This window comes from Schistocerca piceifrons, chromosome 9 (assembly GCF_021461385.2).
Source record: "Schistocerca piceifrons isolate TAMUIC-IGC-003096 chromosome 9, iqSchPice1.1, whole genome shotgun sequence".
Taxonomy (NCBI): Eukaryota; Metazoa; Arthropoda; class Insecta; order Orthoptera; family Acrididae; genus Schistocerca; species Schistocerca piceifrons.
Genome location: NC_060146.1, coordinates 113360199 through 113381984, shown reverse-complemented (window position 1 = coordinate 113381984; position 21786 = coordinate 113360199). Strand labels below are relative to the sequence as shown.

The 21786-nt window shown below is 40.2% G+C and overlaps 1 protein-coding gene across 1 annotated transcript in view; it reads right to left on the bottom strand.

Annotated features, from left to right (window-relative positions):
- Nucleotides 1-21786, bottom strand: part of LOC124717147 (zinc finger protein 501-like) — a 117173-nt gene that overhangs the window by 61542 nt on the left and 33845 nt on the right. The gene's annotated exons all lie outside the window — the stretch shown is intronic.

The following is a 21786-nucleotide window of genomic DNA, read 5'->3' as shown; positions in this document are numbered from 1 at the left end:
GCTCCACACCAGTTGTCAAACATGTTAAACATTTATCACAACAAGTTTTGGGGCTACATTATCCTATTACTGGGTAATCTCACAGACAGCATGAGGGCATTGCACTTTGTGGACAAAGGGTGGTTGCTGTCAAATTTAGAGGAAGTCCAGATTTTTTGCACTTTAAGGCAGACTTGTGCCAGCATGTCAAATGAGAAGACTGGAGCGTCCATGGGGTATTTCTAGGTCCACTTTAGTGATGTCCACCTTGAGAAGCAGCCACCAACTTCATCTAATTAGCGCATAAGAGTGTAATATTTTCTGTTGGTTATTCTATATGGATGAACAAATTGTAACATAAGTTTATTATTGGTTTTTATAATTTGTTAGGAATTGACACAAAGTTAAAAAATATTATACAATAGACAGTAGAACTGTTTGGACTGTGATGCATACAGTCTAGGGTAGTACCATTTTTGGCAGGTGATCGCAGCTGCCTTTAGTTTACAACTGAGCTTTCTTTAGTTTACAACTGAGCTTTATGAGAATTTGATGCCCAACATGAGATATGCCAGGATAGATCTAATGTTCCACAATGCATGTTTGCTGCTGGCCTTTCACATTTGACAATGCCTAATGGCATAGAAGTTTTAAGGTAAGGCATACAATTCTAAGTACTAACAGATGAGACAGTTGTAAGATGGCTTCACAACAGATAATCTGAATATGTCTAACATTAATGCCATTAAATATAACTAGCTGAGGAGAAATGAAATTCTGCATAGCAGGGGAAATGATCTGACAGCAAATAGAATTAGTTCTATTCAGTCCTATTGAAACATTATCACAACTGCTGCCCTGTCAGAGAAATCCAGAAGGTACTAAAAAAATTGCCAATATGGCATTAATTCTAGACCCAATCCCCACCAAGTTTGATTAGGGTCAGGCAGGGCGTACTTAACCTAAACTGCTTTATATAGCTCCAGCTCTGCAGATTTTCATGGAGAAAGACATTCACACTATCATTTTGATGGCTCTGCTAAGAAGATGTAAACAAATAATTAAATTAATTAATCAATTAATATGCATCATAGTCTTTGCAGTGAGCAACACTGCTGCTGAAATGCATTAAAAATCAAACAACTAAGCTTCTTTAATACTGATTCAAGTGGACATCTATGTATTGTTATGTCATTATAAACGGTGGTGTTTTCACACTGGTTGGAATGTCAACATAATATCAACTGCTCAGACACAATGGCTATAGCAGGAGAGGACACAGTCACAGTGGCGACTACTTCAGAAATTCCTGTTAAAAACTTCTAGCACTTGTAGAGGGGAGTGAGTACATAATATTTTAAATAGAAACCCATGTCTGGAAACATACCGTTTTTGTGCTACAGTCATTTGAAAACATGTTGCTAGGTAGGTTTGCAACAGGGTAGTCGTAATGGGGGGGTGCTTATATCACATTTGACATCTATCCTATGTCTCTGACCTGGCTTGAGCCTCATTCCCTTGTCTATGAGTGTTAGAGCAATATGACTGAGTACATGTTTGCAGAATACGCCAACATGCTCCTTCTGAATGCTGAAGTTCACGGTAATGGAAAAGCTGCTTGTCACCTTTATCAGGATCACTGTACACGATCTCAGACTCCATCACATACACTTTTAGCCACAATTACGCAATGGCTTCGAGTAACGGGTACCTTCACATTCAGCAGGTGTGCCTGTGGTCCTCTAAGGAGACACTGCACACCCAAACTGGAAGAAGTCGCACTGCATCATGTTGAGGAGAACTCGTCAATGAGTACAGGAACAATTGCTTATTCAATGGGTGTTGCTCTCAGCACTGTCTAGTAAGTTGTAGGTCAACAACAACTACATCCATACCACCTCCAACACTTCATACCATCTCTAACACTCACAGACATGTCAATGAGGCTCAAACCATATGAGAGGTAGGATAGTTGTCAACTGACTTCAGCCAATCTGATGTAAGCACCCTCCCCCACCATGACTACCCCGCTGCAAACCTACCTGACAAGCATGTTTTCAAATGGCTGTAGCACGAAACTGGCACACTTCCGGGCATGAGTTCCTATTCAGATCATTTGGTACTCACTTCACCCTCTCGAAGTCATAGAATTTTGTAACACAAAATTCTGAATAACCTGTAGACCCACGAGCAAAAACAGCACAAGAAACTGGGATAAAAGATTTTTTAACTGGTGTTTCAGAAGGTCTCTTACAACTAAGGCCAGTTAAAGAGCATTTCACCCATGAAAGTGGACTATAGCTCCTTAAACATGCATGGAAAATGGGACCAAACACTGAAAGAAGCTAGAAATACATAATCAAAGAGTAGTAGTTTCAGGCCTTCATTAAAGATTATTGTCACAGTTAAATGTTGGCTAGTTTTCTTAATAAAAATACTGAAAGTTTGCTGACACTCTAAGAAAGAAAAGGTTTACATTGTCAGGTATACCAAAACTAGTCACAAAGAATGCTGATAAAGCAAGATTGTTGCTCTCTCAGTTCAAAAGAGAATGTGGAAATGATGACAGGAAAAGGTTAGTAGAGATTTGTGTGTCTGTGAAAAGATCTACGCGTGAGGTATACAACTACCACCATCATACCTTAGCGTAAGATATGTCTGAGACTCTTAGAAAATTATGCTCCTATGTAAAATCACCAAGTGGGTCTAAGGCTTCCATTCACTCATTCAGTGACCAGTCTGGTGCAGCAGTGGAAGACAGCTAAATGAAAGCTGAAGTTTTAACTTTAGAGTTTAAGGAATACTTACATAGGTCCAGGATGGTTCCTTTGAAAGGGCACAGCCGATTTCCTTCCCCATCCTTCCCTCACCCGAGCTTGCGCTCTGTCTCTAATGGCCTCGTTGTTGACAGGATGTTAAACACTAACCACCACCACCACTTACATAGGAGAATCATTCAAACATGCCATTGTTTGACCATGACAAAGAATCCTGTATGGACAATATAGTAATAAGCATTCCTGGTGCAGAGAAACAACTGAAAGAGTTGAAAACAAACAACTCACCAGGTTTGTATGGAATCCCAGTTCGGTTTTACGAAGAGTACTTTACAGCACTGGCGCTTTTCTTAGCTTCCATTTATCAGAAATCTTTCACCCAGTGCAAAGTCACAAGTGACTGGGAAAAATCACTGGTGACTCCTGTTTGTAAAAAGGACAACACAACAGACCAGCAAAATAACAGACCAATATCCCAAACATTGGTTTGCTGCAGAACCCTTGAACATATTCTCAGATCAAATATGGTAAATTATCTTGAGACCAAGAATCTTATGTCAATGAATCAACATGGTTTTGGAAAGCACTGCTCATGTGAAATTCAGCTTACCCTTTTCTCACATAATATATTGTGAACTATGGATGAAGGGCAACAGGCACATTCCCTATTTCTAGATTTCCGGAAAGGATTTGACACGGTGCCCCACTGCAGGCTGTTAAAGAGGGTTCGAGGATATGGAATAGATTCACAGATATATGAGAGGCTTGATGACTTCGTAAGTTATAGAGCCCCGTCCATTGTTGTCACCAGTGACTGTTCATCAAAGACAAGGGTATCATCAGGAGTGCCACATGGATGTGCGATAGGACCACTATTATTTTCTGCATAAACAAATAATCTAGCAGACAGGATGGGCAGCAATCTGAGGTGGTTTGTGATAATGCTGGGGTGTATGGGAAGCTGTTGCAGTTGGGTGACTGTAGAATGATACATGACGACTTAGACAAAATTTATAATTGGTGTGATGAATGGCAGATAGCTCTAAATGTAGAAAAATTCAAATTAATGCAGATGAGTACAAAAATCAACTCTGTTATGCTCGGGTACAGCTGAGCCATGATAAAAATTGCTGTTTTGAAGAGTGCGCCGCAGCGCGTAGTGTGAAGCAGTGAGCGTCCGTTTCTGGCGGTGGCACCGCTGTGGCAATCGCAGCTTTGGTGTCTCCCTCTGGTGGGAAAGGTTGCCTGTTCACGTGCTTTTAAGGGGTGCTATGAGCTCGCCAGTGGGTGAGTTTGGGTTAGTCAGTCTGGGTCAGTCTCTCGTCCCCAGCTTGCTAGTCTGTCTCTCGTCCGCATCTGTGAGGCAGTTAGTGTCTGTCTGTCGTCTGGAGTGCTAGTATGTCTTTTGTTGAGATAAACCTTTAAAGCCGGTAAAATGAAAGTCTTTCCACTCTGCCAGTAAGAGTAGTCAGCGAGTAGTCGCCTGGTCAGGGCTTAGTTCCAGCATCTGAGTCTGTGCGTTAGGCGGCCAGTCTGCTCGAGTTTGCTCAGGCAATGGTCATTGGCAGTTAGATCAATCAGTTGGTTGGTTGCGCACTGAGACACAAAATGACTTGTCCATCTTGAGCGTCGGCACACGTGAGGTTGCCATGTGAGTCCAGTGGGCCGCACTGTATAGCGGCAGGTAGTGGCTTTGCAGTCGACACGAGAGCAACAGGAGTCAACCCACAACATCGGTCTGGCCGGTGCGAGCTGCGACACCGTGAGACGGGAGATCAGTGCATCTTCCTGCACCCATTGAAGCGGCTGGCAGCATACGGTTCGGGAGAGCAATTTGGGGATGCTGCGCCAGGTCTTCTCGAGAAATCGCAGTTTATTAGAAGTTAAGTGATTGGTGATAAGTTGTTTCATTTACTCTTGTTAAATTCTACTTGTTTCCTTGGTGAGGTCACCAGCCATTTTGCTTTAGGGTCGTCTCACCATTCTTCTCTGTTTGCCCACCCGTGGGAAGGTGGTTGTTTGTAAATTGGGTGGTCCGTTTTTCCCTTGTGCAGTAGGGGCGGGTTAGAGCAACCTGCGGTTCGGGTTGTTCGGTAATCTCCCTATCAATCTACCATATGTTAGAAGCTGCCTCTGTCATGTTTGTCGGATTTGGTGTGTTAACGAATTTATTGCTTGGAGCATAACAGCCTAATTCCTGAAATATGTTTTGATCTTGCCTATCATCTTGAGAGGCGGTATGTGTGTATTGTAGAGCATCTTAACTTGTTTGGGCAACCTTGTAGAATTTTATATAACATTGCATTTCATGGGCTTTTATTTAAATGATCATTTTAGTATATAAAGTTGCCACCCTTTCACCATAAGACTTTTCTTAGAAGTTAAAATCAAGTTGGACCTTCAGTGGCAAAGTTAATATTTTAATTTTTAGTGTTTTGTACCATTTCTATCCCTCCCTAGTTTGTGTGCTTGTGTAAACTTTTAGTTTAAAGTAATCTGGTGTGTTGCAGATTTGCACCAGTGTAGTCTTTCAGAGGCTGTTGTGAGTGGTCGTTCGTAACTACGGCCGTGTCAAAAGGGAGTGGCAAGGTTCTCTGCCCAAAAGCTCATACAGTAAAAACTTGTTTCTTTTTGCCTCTGCATACATTGTAACTTGATATTTAGAGGGTGCTTTCTGATTATAATTTTAAATCTGTTTCTTTTAAAAAATACTTTTAGGCACTATTAAAGTGAATAAAATCCCATTCGTTAAAAGGAATTTGCTAATGATTTCGTCAGTTACTTCCTGGCAACTACTTCCATGCTTACATAGTGTGATTAAATGTGTTAATGTTCTTGATGAAACGCTAGTAAATAAAATAAATTATTAAGAATATTCTTTGAAAATAAATCACGGTTCAACAGCAATAGTAGTGTCCCACTTGAGACAATCACATTGTTTAAATATCTGGGCATAATGTTGTGAAAATTTTAGGAAAGAGTGATTCATCTGCAAAGGAGACCACATATACGGCAATAGTGTGACCTATCCTTGAGTACTGCTTGAATGTTTGGGATCCACATCAGGTCAGAGAAATGGGAGACATTTAAGTAATTCCAAGGTGGACAGCTAGATGTGTTGCCAGTAGGTTTGAATAACATGCAATTATTGCAGAGATGCTTTGGGAACTCAAATGGGAATCTCTGGAGGGAAGGCAACATTCTTTTCAAGGAATACTACTAAGAATATTTAGAGAACTGGCATTTGAAGCTGACTGCAGAATGATCCTACTGCCACCAATATACACTCCTGGAAATTGAAATAAGAACACCGTGAATTCATTGTCCCAGGAAGGGGAAACTTTATTGACACATTCCTGGGGTCAGATACATCACATGATCACACTGACAGAACCACAGGCACATAGACACAGGCAACAGAGCATGCACAATGTCGGCACTAGTACAGTGTATATCCACCTTTCGCAGCAATGCAGGCTGCTATTCTCCCATGGAGACGATCGTAGAGATGCTGGATGTAGTCCTGTGGAACGGCTTGCCATGCCATTTCCACCTGGCGCCTCAGTTGGACCAGCGTTCGTGCTGGACGTGCAGACCACGTGAGACGACGCTTCATCCAGTCCCAAACATGCTCAATGGGGGACAGATCCGGAGATCTTGCTGGCCAGGGTAGTTGACTTACACCTTCTAGAGCACGTTGGGTGGCACGGGATACATGCGGACGTGCATTGTCCTGTTGGAACAGCAAGTTCCCTTGCTGGTCTAGGAATGGTAGAACGATGGGTTCGATGACGGTTTGGATGTACCGTGCACTATTCAGTGTCCCCTCGACGATCACCAGTGGTGTACAGCCAGTGTAGGAGATCGCTCCCCACACCATGATGACGGGAGTTGGCCCTGTGTGCCTCGGTCGTATGCAGTCCTGATTGTGGCGCTCACCTGCACGGCGCCAAACACGCATACGACCATCATTGGCACCAAGGCAGAAGCGACTCTCATCGCTGAAGACGACACGTCTCCATTCGTCCCTCCATTCACGCCTGTCGCGACACCACTGGAGGCGGGCTGCACGATGTTGGGGCGTGAGCGGAAGACGGCCTAACGGTGTGCGGGACCGTAGCCCAGCTTCATGGAGACGGTTGCGAATGGTCCTCGCCGATACCCCAGGAGCAACAGTGTCCCTAATTTGCTGGGAAGTGGCGGTGCGGTCCCCTACGGCACTGCGTAGGATCCTACGGTCTTGGCGTGCATCCGTGCGTCGCTGCGGTCCGGTCCCAGGTCGACGGGCACGTGCACCTTCCGCCGACCACTGGCGACAACATCGATGTACTGTGGAGACCTCACGCCCCACGTGTTGAGCAATTCGGCGGTACATCCACCCGGCCTCCCGCATGCCCATTATACGCCCTCGCTCAAAGTCCGTCAACTGCACATACGGTTCACGTCCACGCTGTCGCGGCATGCTACCAGTGTTAAAGACTGCGATGGAGCTCCGCATGCCACGGCAAACTGGCTGACACTGACGGCGGCGGTGCACAAATGCTGCGCAGCTAGCGCCATTCGACGGCCAACACCGCGGTTCCTGGTGTGTCCGCTGTGCCTTGCGTGTGATCATTGCTTGTACAGCCCTCTCGCAGTGTCCGGAGCAAGTATGGTGGGTCTGACACACCGGTGTCAATATGTTCTTTTTTCCATTTCCAGGAGTGTATATTTCACATAAGGACCATGAAGATACGAGAAATTAGATCTCCTCAGTGATGGCTCCAACCACACCTCTGTTCACATTAAACCCAACAACCACCAACAGCACTACATTTTGACAGCTTCCATCCATTTCACATCAAAAAGTCCCTCCCATACAGCCTTGCTACCTGGGAACAGTGTATCTGCAGTGACAGGAACTCCCTTTCCCAGTACACTGAAGATCTCACCAGGACCTCCACAGACAGACACTACCCCTCAGACTAGTCCATAAATAGATTTCCGAAGCCATTTCCCCATAGAACCCCAATCCTCCCACCAATCCCAAGTGCCAGCTACAAAAAAGTGCCCCCTTCATCACCCAGAACCATCCTCTGGACTGGAACAACTGAATCACACCCTTTGTTGGAGCTTTGATTACCTCTCATAATGTCCTAAAATGAGGGACATCCTAACCTGGATCCTTCCCATCCCTCCTAAAGTGATGATCCATTGATCACCCAACCTCCACGACATCACTGTCCATCCCTATGCCACTCCCAATCCCAACCTATTGCCACAGGGTTCTTATCCATGTGGAATATCTAGGTGCAAGATCTGTCCAATCCATCCACCCAGCCCTTCCTATTCCAGTTCTCTCACAGGCTTATATTACCCCTGTCAAAGGCCGAGCCACCTGTGCAAGCAGCCATGTTCTGTACAAGCACAGCTTTTTATGTCGGTATGACTACCGACCAGCTGTTCATCAGGATGAACAGCAACCACTAAACTGCAACCAAAAGAAAAGTAGACCACCCTGTGGCACAACATGCAGCAGAAGATAGCATGGTAGATTACAGTGACTGCTTCACAACCTGGGCCATCTGGATCCTCCCCTCCACCACCAGCAGCTTTTCCAAACTACACAGGTGGGAGTTATCCTTACAATACATTCTCCACTCACACAATTATCCCAGTCTCAACCTACAGTAACTTACTGCCCCCACACACTCCACCCAACAGTTTCCGACCCCTCATCCTGTCATCTCCTCCTCCCTCATATTCCCTCATCCTCCTCGTGTGCCACCTGCTGTCAATGTACCTGTCCATCCTTTCCCCCTTCATTGCTCCCCTCCTTTTCCACATCTCTCCTTTTCCGCTCTCCTGCTTTTCCTCTCCTTTCCTTTTATGCTCACCGCCTCCTCCTCTTCTCTCTTTTTTGCTCCCCATTTGCTCTTTTATTTTATTTTTATTCCCCACACTCCACCTCCTGATGCTGTGCCTAGCAGTTTCTAGTCCCTGAACACCTTGCCTCTTCTCTCCCCCCCCCCCCCCCCCCCACCAACACATTGCTATCCCTCCTCTTTCCTTGGCCCACTCCAGAATGCTATTCATGCGACAGTCACATTCCAGTTAGAGATGCCTTTGGCGGCGGCCCAATGTACGTGAGATGTACCTGCTTGTGTGTACGTTTTCTTTGCTGAGGAAGGCTGTGCCTGATAGCTGCATGTATATGTCATTCCGTTGTGCTCATCTGCAACTCAATAGGTCATCTTTACGGTGAGTAGCACTCCTCCTTATTCCTTATACGGTATTGTTATTATTTCAACCTGGAGTTTCCATGTCTGACAACCTTAATTTGTGTTCTTCATACATGTCTTTATGAGGATTATTTGCAATGACACTCAATATAACTTCACACTCCCAGCAGAAATCATGGTATCAGTTCTTGGTTTTCAAAATGAATATCGACTAGTCTCCCTAAAGAACTTATGACAAGTTGTATGCTTCTTCTGGAGCAGCATACTCATTTCATGGAGAAAATGAACTCTGAATGATGTGAATAATTTTGGAACACTTAACTCAGGGTTGTTAAAATATTTACTTTCTGATTTGCTGTGACAATAATGTGATGGTTTGGAAGGAAACTAGTGCCAGTGAGATGAGACCATGTCCCACATTTCCACTGCTGTTTCATGCAGTCTATTCTGTGTTTCCCTCTCTTGTCTTCTACTGTGTGAGCACCAGCATTTAATGCCTTTAAAAAATATTTGGCAAAATAATTATTCATCTCTGTGTACTGACACTAATCTAAACTAATACAATTAAGAAACCCTTGAATCAGTAGATTAATAAAACAACTGTGCTTTGAAACTTCACATAACAGCATAACAGAAAACAAATACTTTTCTTTTGGTTGCTGAATTTCAGGAGGTCAAGTAAGGCACTATATTACATTGAATACTAATAATCTACTGTGAAGACGTACAAACCAGTAGCTTCTGTGAGCAGTGAACTCTGTATTTGTAAAGTTAGCTAATAATCTGCATTTTTCTTTTATTAACTACAAACTATTAAAATGTTACAGTTTTGTGTCTAGGCACAGAAATGAATATGGTTGCTGTGAGTTCCAGTTTTGGACTATTTTATGTCACGAAGAAATGGAAGTAGTATAACGTGATTTAAGCAGTTTTTCAGTTAATTCAACTGGGAAACCTAAGTGAAATAGTTTTTATGTGTGTTACGAAAGTGTCATGATATATTAAGTGATTTGTTTTTTCTGTATTTGTTATATGGGGGAGAGAGTACATTATTTTCAGATCAGTTCTTCATGCACAGAGCAATTTGTTAGGTCAGTATGCTGGGATTTTATTGCTAGTGAATTAATTGAAAGTCCAACCACGTATAGTTAGTAACATTGGTAAAAACCTCATTCATCGGGCCCTCATTAATCTGAATTACCAGTTCATCCAGATCTTTGTTCATTATTTTAAGTACAGTATAGCACAACAATCATTGACAAAAATCATAAATTTCAATTCAGTCAACTGCGGCACACACATTAAGGGGGCAGGATGTCAAATGGGCCGACTTAGAGCAGGAGAGGCACCACAGGACATTTTAATTTCCACTGTCAATTCTTTTACAATATATTTTGTCAGCATTACCAGGAAGGATTCAGGATTCACATTCATTCATAACAGTGGAAGTTCAAGAACATAACAAAATAATTTCTTGTTACATGTGAAATTTCATCATTTTTTTTCAGTCACTACTGGCTGCATTTGTTGCTATAAGTACACTTTTCTTTATACATAAGATAAATTCTTCAATGAATTTTGCACAGCATACAAACCATACTTAGAGGTGTATGAAACTCTAGAATTTATATAATAGAAGGAAACATTCCACGTGGGAAAAATTACATATATAAACAAAGATGAGGTGACTTACCGAACGAAAGCGCTGGCAGGTCGATAGACACACAAACAAACACAAACATACACACAAAATTCAAGCTTTCGCAACAAACTGTTGCCTCATCAGGAAAGAGGGAAGGAGGGGGTAAGACGAAAGGAAGTGGGTTTTAAGGGAGAGGGTAAGGAGTCATTCCAATCCCGGGAGCGGAAAGACTTACCTTAGGGGGAAAAAAGGACAGGTATACACTCGCACACACGCACATATCCATCCACGCATACAGACACAAGCAGACTATCCAGCGCCATAAGCAGGTTATTTTTCATTTTCTAAATCAGTTTTCTTCCTTTTCACATTCCTATGATGCACTATTCTTGATTTTATCACCTCCAAAAATGATTTATCTGCTTTCACTACACGCTCCATCTATCACATACAAAGCTTTGGTGCAGTTCACTCTGGGCTTAATTCCCATTTTCTCTAAAACATATTTCCTGCTTTGCACACCATCATTAAAGCATGAAACTGCATCATAAACACAAATAGAAAGTGCATTTCTTCCCACAAAAATGGTTTTTGGCAATCTTTCCCCCTACACATCAGATAAAACTTTCATTTGGGTTTTGGGTACCGCCATGAAGACATTTCTTCAGTAAGTTTCCATTTGCAAGGTCCCTGAATATAGGTTTGATGGCTTCCGTTACAGCAGTTGGTAGAGAATTTCTGTGACGATATTCTTCACCACCAACAACTGACCTTTGGTAGCTCTGAGAGGTTGCGGTCTTGAGCCACTGGGGTAATATTTGTTGCAGCACCCTTTACTGTGTTTGTTACCCTGGTGACTTGTTTACGATTGATGCAATGAATTCTAGGCATTTTGTAATATAATATGCCACAAATGAACACAAAACAACACAACCAAACGAAAATAATTTCAAAATTCACACCACCACACTGCAAGCCTTTCAAAACACAGAACAAACAAAATCAGCGATCAAAACAATGCACGTCGATAGCAGCAGAGACAGTATCGATATCAATAATCCTTTGTTTCATGTATGACAATCTCTGATGGAAATATAAACATTCGAATTCTACAGAGTAAAACACACTTACGTATGACAGAAGAATGCTTTGCAAAGGGGTTTGGTGCTACATCTTGGCACACTTAAGACCAAATAACATGCCTTATAATCTCTCAAATATATATATGTTTTATACAACAAACTATTGTGGAAGACGTGCACTACAAAATAGGCATATTTCTCAAAAACTTTTTTTTTTCCTTCTTGACGTCCTACCCCCTTAAAGAGTGGGAACTGAGATGTACAGTCCAATCTTGCCCCTATTTGTTGTGAGTGTAAAATGGGTTCAAAGGCAAAGAGAGTGCACATGTCCAAGGACCAGAAGTCAGATGCACTGCATAGGATGAATAATGAAAATTAGGCTACAATAATGCATCCAGGGAACATAAAATCACTCTAATGTTAACAGGAGTAATAATAAAAAGAACTCTGTTTAAATCGGTCTTCCTTGTCAGTTTCTTACAAGTCACAAAAGAATCTGTAGATGGGCAGTTTGCTTTTTGAAAACTGATTCTATGAAGATTTTGTGCCAAGTATAACAACATTTCTAAAAGGGGAAGATTTGCCTCTGGAAGCCTACTGTCAACTGACAATTCTCTACTACATCCAGGTGTAGAATAACATGACAGTGGCAGCATCAATGTGAAATTTCTGCAGCCTAACATAACAGTTCTGTTACAGCCTTTGAACCAATGAGATCTAAAAAATGTTATGCACAGTGGTAAGAGACAGAAGAAGGTGGGAAGTGTCAAGTTCTTGGCAAGCATGATAGAGGAAAATGCAAGAAATGAGCTAGAGATCAATGAATGTGGCAGACACGTAGAAGCATTCTCGTGCCTTCCTGGTTCTCTGTCTACTTCCATTCCTTCATGACTCTCTTGCTCATCACCAGTGGTCACTATCCAGTGCCTCAGATGATATTACCTTGATGTCCGTTAAAATCCTCTTTTGTTTCCCAATCATGGAGTAAGTAATCCAACAAAGATTTATATGCTAGATTCCTCCTGTAATATGTCACTTTGTGGCTCTCTTTCTTCCAAAACCAGGAGCTATTTATCACTATACCATTTATCTTGCACAATTCCAGAAATCTCTTTCCTTTTTCATTTCTACATCTCCATCCTTAGGCTCCCAGTACATTTTCATACCCTCGTCTTTCACTCCACACATGTGCATTCAGGTCTCCCACAACTTTGTCCATTCAATTGCTGTTTTAGAATCCTCAAAGTAGTCCTCCTCCTGACATGTATAGCCCATTTAAGGGGCATACACCTGAACCATCTCCATACTTCTTTTCTTTGTCTACATCTGCATGATTACTTTGCAATTCACAAATAAGTGCCCAAGAGAGGATTCATCAAACTATCTTTAAGCTACTTCTCTACCACTCCACTCTCGAACAGTACATGTGAAAAACAAACCCTTAAATCTTTCTGTATGGGCTCTCTGAATTCTCTTAGTTTATAATGGTGATCATTTCTCCCCAAGTAGGTGGGCACCACGTTTTCACACTCTGAAGAGAAAGGTGGTGATTGAAATTCCACGAAAAAGTCCTCCCACAGCAAAAATGCCTTTGTTTTAATGACTGCAACACCAATTCATTATCAGATCGGTGGCAATCTCTCCCTTATTTTGTGATAATACAAAATGAGCTCCCCTAATTTGAACTTTTTTGAAGTCCTCTGCCAGTCCTATCTGATGCAGATCCCACATTGCACAGCAATACTCCAGAAGAGGGCAAACAAGCATAGAGTAAGCGGTCTCTGTAGTAAACTTGTTGCATTTTCTGTGTTCTGCCAATAATTCACAGTCTTTGGTTTGCTTTTCCCAGAACATTATCTATGTGATTGATACAATTTTAAGTTTTGTGGATTTAGCTGAGTTTACAGCATTTGGAGTTAAAAAAAATTGAAAATCCAGGATAGAATAACATTGTGTGCCTTTAGATTTGTGTGATTTATTGTGTAACTGAAATTCAGCACATTGCTTTTAATGCTGGATGACTTCATACTTTTCATTATTTAAAGTCAATTGCCACATTTTGCACCATACAGATATCTTGTCTAAATCAATTCGCAATTCATTTTGATCATCTTATGACTTTACATGATGGCAAATGCCAGCATTACCTGCAGACAGTTTAAGAGGGCAGCTCAAATTGCCTCCTAGGGGACAACAGAGGGCATGTAACAGTTCCTTGGCAAACACCAGATATTAGTTTCATTTTAATTGGCAACTTTCCATCAGTTATTACAAACTGTAATCTTTCTGATAGGACATCATGAATCTAGTCACACAACTGAGATAATACTCCACAGGCACACAATTTAATTAGAAGTTGCTTGTGAGGAACAGTGTCAAACGTCTTCCAAAAATCTAAAAATATGGAATCAATTTGATGTCCCCTGTCAACAGCAGTCATTACTTCATGAGAATAAAGAGCTAGCTGTGTTTCACAAGTGATATTTTCTGAATCCGTGTTAGCTATTTGTCAATAAATCTTTTTCCTCAAGGTGATTTATAGTGTTCGAGCAAGTACATGTTCTAAAATCCTACTGCAAATTGACGTTAGTGATATGGGTCTGTAATTCAGTAGCTTACTCCTATTTCCTTTCTTGTGTATTGGTGTGACTCATGCAACTTCCCAGTCTTTGGGTATGGATCTTTCTACAAGCAAGTGGTTGGATATGACTGCTAGCTAAGGAGCTATTGTATCAGTATACGCTGAAAGGAAGCTACCTACTATACAGTCTGCCTTTCTTAAGTGTTTTAAGCTGCTTCGCTACACCAAGAATACCTATTTCTAAGTTATTCATGTAGGCAATTGTTCTTGATTTGGATTCTGGAATATTTACTTCATAATCTTTGGTGAAGGAATTTTGGGAAACTGTTTAATAACTATGCTTTATTGGCACTATCGTCAATAACATCACCATTGTTATAGCACAGCGAAGGTACTGATTGCGTCTTGCCCTTGGTGTAATTTACACATAACATGAATTTCTTTGGGTTTTCTGCCAGATTTCGAGGCAGAGTTTCATTGTGGAAACTATTAAAAGCATTTTGCATTGGAGTTCACACCAAATTTCGAGCTTCTGTGAACTTCGGCAATCTAGGGGATTTTGTGTTCTTTTAAATTTGGCATGCTTTTTTCATTGGTTCTGCAATCGTGTTCTAACCTATTTTGTGTACCATGGGGGATTAGTATCATCTCTTATTAATGTATGTGGTCTGCATCACTCCACTGCCATTAAAACTATTTCTTTGAATTTAAACAACATCTGGTCTAGACTAACACAGTCAGACTGGAAGAGGTGGGGACTGTCTTTTAGGAAGGTGTCAAGTGAATGTGCATCTGCTTCTTTTACCTGCTTTCTTAAGTAGATGTATTTTGCATTTCTTTTTGATGGGTATGGATGTTATGGTATTCAGTCTAGGTACAACAATCTTGTGGTCACTAAGGCCTGTCATGATGTACCCTATTTGGCATAATTATTTGTTTCTAAGAGGTCAAGTTTGTTTTTGCAAACATTTACACTTCCAAGTAATTTCCTGAAGTAGCTGTTCAATATAATTTTTTGAGAACACATTCAGAATGATTTGGACAATGTTTTATTCCCAACACCAACTTTAAAATCTAAATGCAGCAGCCCATTACAAACAGTATTGTAAGGTGCTTAAAAATGTTATTAGGAAGGCAAAAAGTATGTGGTATGCAGATAGAATAGCTAAGTCTCAGTATAAAATTAAAACCATATGGTCAGTGGCAAAGGAAGTGGCTGGTCTGCAGAGACAGATTGAGGATATAGAATCAGTGCGTAGTGGGAATGTCCGTGTTACTGATAAGTCGCATATATGTACAGTATTTAATAATCACTTTCTGAATATAGCAGGTGAACTAAATAGAAACCTAGTCCCAACAGGGAATTATATGGCGCTCTTAGAAAAAAGTGTTCCGAAACTGTTACCTGAAATGCTTCTCCATGATACTGACAAGAGGGAGATTGAGTTAATAATTAAATCACTAAAGACCAAGAACTCTCATGGATATGATGTGGTATCTAGCAGAATACTGAAGTATTGTTCTATGTATGTTAGCCCAGTACTTAGCCATATCTGTAACTTTTCCTTTAGGAGTGGTCGGTTTCCTGACCGATTAAAGTACTCGGTAGTGAAGCCACTTTATAAAAAGGGAGACAGGGATAATGTTGACAATTATAGACCTATTTCTATGCCATCGGTGTTTGCTTAAGTTATCGAGAAGGTTGTATATACAAGGTTACTGGAGCATTTAAATTCACATAATTTGCTGTTAAACGTTCATTTTGGTTTTAGAAATGGTTTAACAAGTGAAAATGCTATATTCTCTTTTCTCTGTGAGTTTTTGGATGGATTAAATAAAAGATTGCGAACGCTAGGTGTTTTCTTTGGTTTAACGAAGGCTTTTGACTGGGTTGACCACAAAATATTACTGCAGAAGTTGGACCATTATGGAGTAAGGGCAGTAGATTACAATTGGTTCGCCTCTTACTTTAAGAACAGAAAGCAGAAGGTAATTCTCTGCAATATTGAGAGTGGTAGTGATGTTCAGTCCCAATGGGGCACTGTTAAGTGGGGCTTTCCCCAAGGGTCGGTGCTGGGGCCACTGCTGTTTCTTATTTATATAAATGATATGCCTTCTAGTATTACAGGTGATTCAAAAATATTTCTGTTTGCTGATGACACCAGCTTGATAGTGAAGGATCTTGTGTGTAATATTGAAACAGTATCAAATAATGTAGTTCATGAAATAAGTTCGTGGCTTGTGGAAAATAATTTGATGCTAAATCAGTTTCTAACTCACAATTCAACAAGAACCGATATTTTGATCACACAGAATGGGCATATTACAAGCGAGACAGAACAGTTCAACTTCCTAGGCGTTCGGATAGATAGTAAGCTGTTGTGGAAAGCCCATGTTCAGGATCTTGTTCAGAAACCAAATGCTGCTTTATTTACCATTAGAACAGTATCTGAAATAAGTGACACTTCAACACGAAAAGTAGTCTACTTTGCATATTTTCATATGCTTATGTCTTATGGTATTATTTTTTGGGGTAAATCTTCTGACTCAAAAAGGGTATTTTTGGCTCAAAAACGGGCTGTTCGAGCTGTATGTGGTGTTAGTTCGAGAACCTCTTGTCGACCCCTATTCAATAGTCTGGGAATTCTGACATTGCCCTCACAGTATATATTTTCTTTAATGTCGTTTGTTGTTAGCAATATTAGCCTGTTCCCAAGAGTTAGCAGCTTTCACTCAGTTAATACTAGGCAGAAATCCAATCTGCATGTGGAATGCACTTCCTTGGCTCTTGTGCAGAAAGGAGTGCAGTATTCTGCTGCATCCATTTTCAATAAGCTACCACAAGAACTCAAAAATCTTAGCAGTAACCCAAACTCTTTTAAGTCTAAATTGAAGAGTTTCCTCATGGCTCACTCCTCCTATTCTGTCAAGGAGCTCCTGGAAGAGCTAAAAAATTAAGCAAATTCCAGTGTTACATTGTTGATTTTCTTTATTTAAATTTACGACTTGTCACCTGAATATGTTTTTTTATATTTTATTTTATCTGTTTCCAATATCGTGTTATAATTTCATGTATTGACTCATTCCATGACCATGGAGACTTCTCCTTAATTTGGTCCCACGGAACAATAAATAAATAAATAAAATAAACCTGTATCTTTGCCAACATATGGAGGGTAGAGTGAGGTCTCCACCAATTTTAATAATATGAGTGGTGATACCTATTTGAAATTATACATAGCTTTTCTTTGAACTGTTCGCCAACTGTGTCTCCTGAGTCAGGGGTGGGGGGTAATGATAAACAATTATTAATTTATTCTAATTGTTAAGTATAACCTCTAGCAATACTATGTCACAGGAACTATCTACTTCAGTTTCACTACAAGGTAAACTATTTCTGATAACAATATAAACACTCTACCACCAACTGTATTTACTCTATCCTTTCTTAACAAGGTTAGATTCTTTCCAAAATTTCAGCTGAACTTATTTCCAGTTTTAGCCAACTTTCTGTGCCTATAATAATTTGAGATTCACTGCTTTCTATTGGCACTTGGAGCTCTGGTTCTTTTCCAGCACAACTACGACAGTTTATAACTACAATTCTGACCATTCTTATGTCACTACCATGGGGTATCAGTACCATCTCTTATTAATTTATTTGGCATATATCTCTCAATTGTCATCAAAACTATTTCTTTGAATTTACACTACATCTGATATACGGGTATGTAGATAATTCTGATCTCCGTTATTCTGTCACTTGTTCTTTGTAACTTTTATTTTAAAGCATCCTTCACAAAAGCTCCCTCTCCTTTTAGTTTTCTTTCTTCATTTTCATTCCACTACAATCTGTAACTTTTCCTCAGTTCAGTATTGTCTTCTTCTTCTCTCTCCCATGCCTTTAATACCTAGCTTTTTTCCTCTCCATCATATCCACCTCTTTTCTAGCCTTCCTGCCTGTATACCAATGTTCAAAGTTCCAATTTCATAGACCATTTGCCTTGCTGGGTCATTGTCTTTTTGTCCATCCTTTCTGACGCTAGTTCCCTTGTTGTAAGCTGATCTTAGATCCAACGTTGACTAGCTAGGTATATCATAGCTTCACCAAAGCCCCATTAGGCACCACTTTTTGGAATATGATAGCACGTGAAAGGAAAACAAAAAGTTTGTTTGGAGGGGCAAATAAACAAGCCTTCTCTATCACAACTTAACAATTGATGAAGTCCACTAAAAGACTTCAAATGTTCAAATATGTGTGAAATCTTATGGGATTTAACTGCTAAGGTTATTAGTCCCTAAGCTTACACACTACTTAACCTAAATTGTCCTAAGGACAAACACACACACCCATGCCCGAGGGAGGACTCAAACCTCTGCCGGGACCAGCCGCACAGTCCATGACTGTAGTGCCTTAGACTAAAAGACTTAAAATGGTGGCAAAAATAAGGCTGGTTGTTCAAAAAACCAGACTAATCACTATTATTTCAAGACTCAGTGTTATGTGTGTTTGCCTGCAAGTAGAAACATATGTTAATACATACCAAATGAATTTGGAAATGGAAAGTTCTGGCAGAATGTAAATAATTTAAGAGTGAAGATCCTAACTGCACTCTTCCTGCATCCACTCCCTCTTCCCTACAGTCTCCCTTTCTTGCTCTGTCACCCCATCCACACGACTGTCACGCCGTATCACATGTATCGACAAGTGCTGCTGTCGTGAATTCCTATCTTACACACCTGCTTCCTCCCTGTGAACCACCAGCCATCCTCCTCCAAGCCTCCATCCCACTCCCTGTCTCTTTTCTCCGTTCACCCTCTCCAGCCGGCAGAATGCAACCGTACACACATGTGTGCGTGTTGGTGAGTAGCAATTATCCTTTTCATAATATCGTAACAATTATTTTAGAATGAATTCAGATATGAAATTACAAATTTAAAATATAATGCTGGAATTTGTCAACTATTGTGTAACTTATTAGTTGTTGTTCTAAGTTCTTAAAAAGTTGTACTTAACATTAAGGACTGAACAAACAAAAATACAACCAGAAGTTTATTACTCTTCGTAAATTAACTGATTTAATTGTAATCAAGTTTACTAACAACTAAATACTGCTCTGTATCATTAAAAATTTCATAAATAGCCCACGCACTTTTAACTGATGTAAAATATTTAGTCAGGTAGCATTCAAGAACAGCATGTGACTGTTTGGACACTGCATTGTACAGAAACATGGCACTGCTTTTTGTCGGAAGGAGTGGAAGAAGCTAACTAAGGTGTGTATCCATGTTTTGCTGCTAAAAAAATAAATAAATAAAACTGAAGCTATTAAAAATGTATGTCAGGTTGAATAACAACTATAATGTTGGACTTTTGTATCCTGCACTGCAGTTAAGTACAATATATATTACTACAGTTCTAACAATATCAATTTAATTTCTTTCAAGTGATGGTATATTTGGGTTGTGTTACCAAGAAAAATCCTGTAAAAGCTATATTTTATGTAAAAACAGAAATGGGTTACCTTGGGACATGAACATTTTCTGGACAATTCCACCTGCAAAAATTGTAAATAATTGTGTCCATTTATTCAAGGATGTGGAAAGAACGGTTCAATCAAGATGTCACTGACAGTTCATGTCCAGATTTGTCAAAAATCTTTCCTGAGTTTGATAAGGATTTTTATTTTGATAAGGATTTTCATATGTAGACTGGTGATGGTTGTGGACATTAAATATTGCTTCCACTGTAAAAGTAATGTCATCCATAAACAAGATGAAGCAGGGAAAGTTTACATTGTTGAGACATTGGTGGTGACTTGAGGCTCAGGTACAAAAATTGGCTTGTCTTAGATAATCTTCTATTTTCTCATTTTGGATTGTCTGCATGATGAGGATGTAAAACATTTTCCTTTGTAATGTTCCATACAAGCTACTGTATAACATTGAGTTTGTGAGCTGTTGGTCTGATGCTGAGTGAAAGAATTTTTTTGAAATATTTGAGTTCTGTAGGTTCTCTTTACATTACTGTATACCGGTAGCTTGTCATCTGCAACTGCAAGATGTTAGTATGAGTTTTGTTGATAAGTCAGCATATCATTTTATCTATGACATGTAATTTCACTGTACAAAGACATTTTGTGACTATACTTTGTGTTTACTTACAGTTAGTTTTTCAGTATCCATTCTCATCTGTTGTGGAAATGAATGCAGAAACACAATAATGTTTTATGGAACTTCACTAACAAATTACACTTTTTCACATCATTAAACTGTATTTAGACTGCTGACATGTGTCTAGTCACCATCGATGCTCATTTGTTTTCATATCAGTTTGGAGCGATATTTGAAGTTTATCTACTTTCTCTCTCCCTCTGTGTGTGTGTGTGTGTGTGTGTGTGTGTGTGTGTGTGTGTGTGTGTGTGTGTGCATTTGTGTTTTTTTGCAGGGATGTTTTTACCTGTTTGTGTCATCTTCTCTGTATAGCTCCCTTAATGTATTAAGCAGTGTGCCACTGCATAGTGTGGTGTATCACTTATCTATTTTTCTTGTTCTAATGCCTTCTGCATGTGGAAGTTTTCTTCTACCGTGCACCTATAGTACAGCCTGTGGATGATAAATAAAGACTTACCAAACTTAATTCTCAATATGTCATCATCAGTCATCATTCTGTAGAAGTTACCAGGTTTCACAACTTGCTGAGGTTTCTTCACTATCTGCTGAATTATCAGTTTTACAGAAAAGGACAACGATTTTAAAGAGGCACTTTGTGCAAAAGTCAAAATTCTGGGGCCAAACTATGCTCTTGCACACAGTTTCTGTCTGCCAGGAAGTTTCAATTAAATTTCTGCTTCAACTATTCAATCACCTAACAATGAATGAATATTGGTGATACAAAAATGAAACTGGATGACATTTGCCTTTCTCAGTCTAATGTTAGAGGGGTATCTGTGTCTTGGGAACATCACATTCATTTTTTAAGCCACAAATTACAAAAATCAATTTGAATTGTGATCAAAGGTAAAAGGCGTATTTTGCAGTAGTGTAGGCCGATCTGTAACTTGCATTTGCAGCTTAAGTAAGGGAGCATGCAGCAGTCAAGCATATGAACAGAAGATTCATCCTCACCCAAATTTACTGGTACTATGTGTGGACTTCATCCTATAACGTAATGAAGTCCAGTCATGTAATGTCATTCAAGTGCAAACAGGAAGGGAACAGAACACTGACAATTTTTATGCACTTTTTTATTTGTTGGAATGTAGATTGTTGTGAACACCATAACGAAGCACAGACCAAGGTATAGGTTAGTCAACCTCAATGCGTTTGGCAGTACGTGTAACAACGTTCCTCTCAACAGCGAGTAGTTCACCTTCCATAATGTTCGCACATGCATTGACAATGCGCTGACGCATGTTGTCAGGCGTTGTTGGTGGATCACAATAGCAAATATCTTTCAACTTTCCCCACAGAAAGAAATCCGGGGACGTCAGATCCAGTAAAC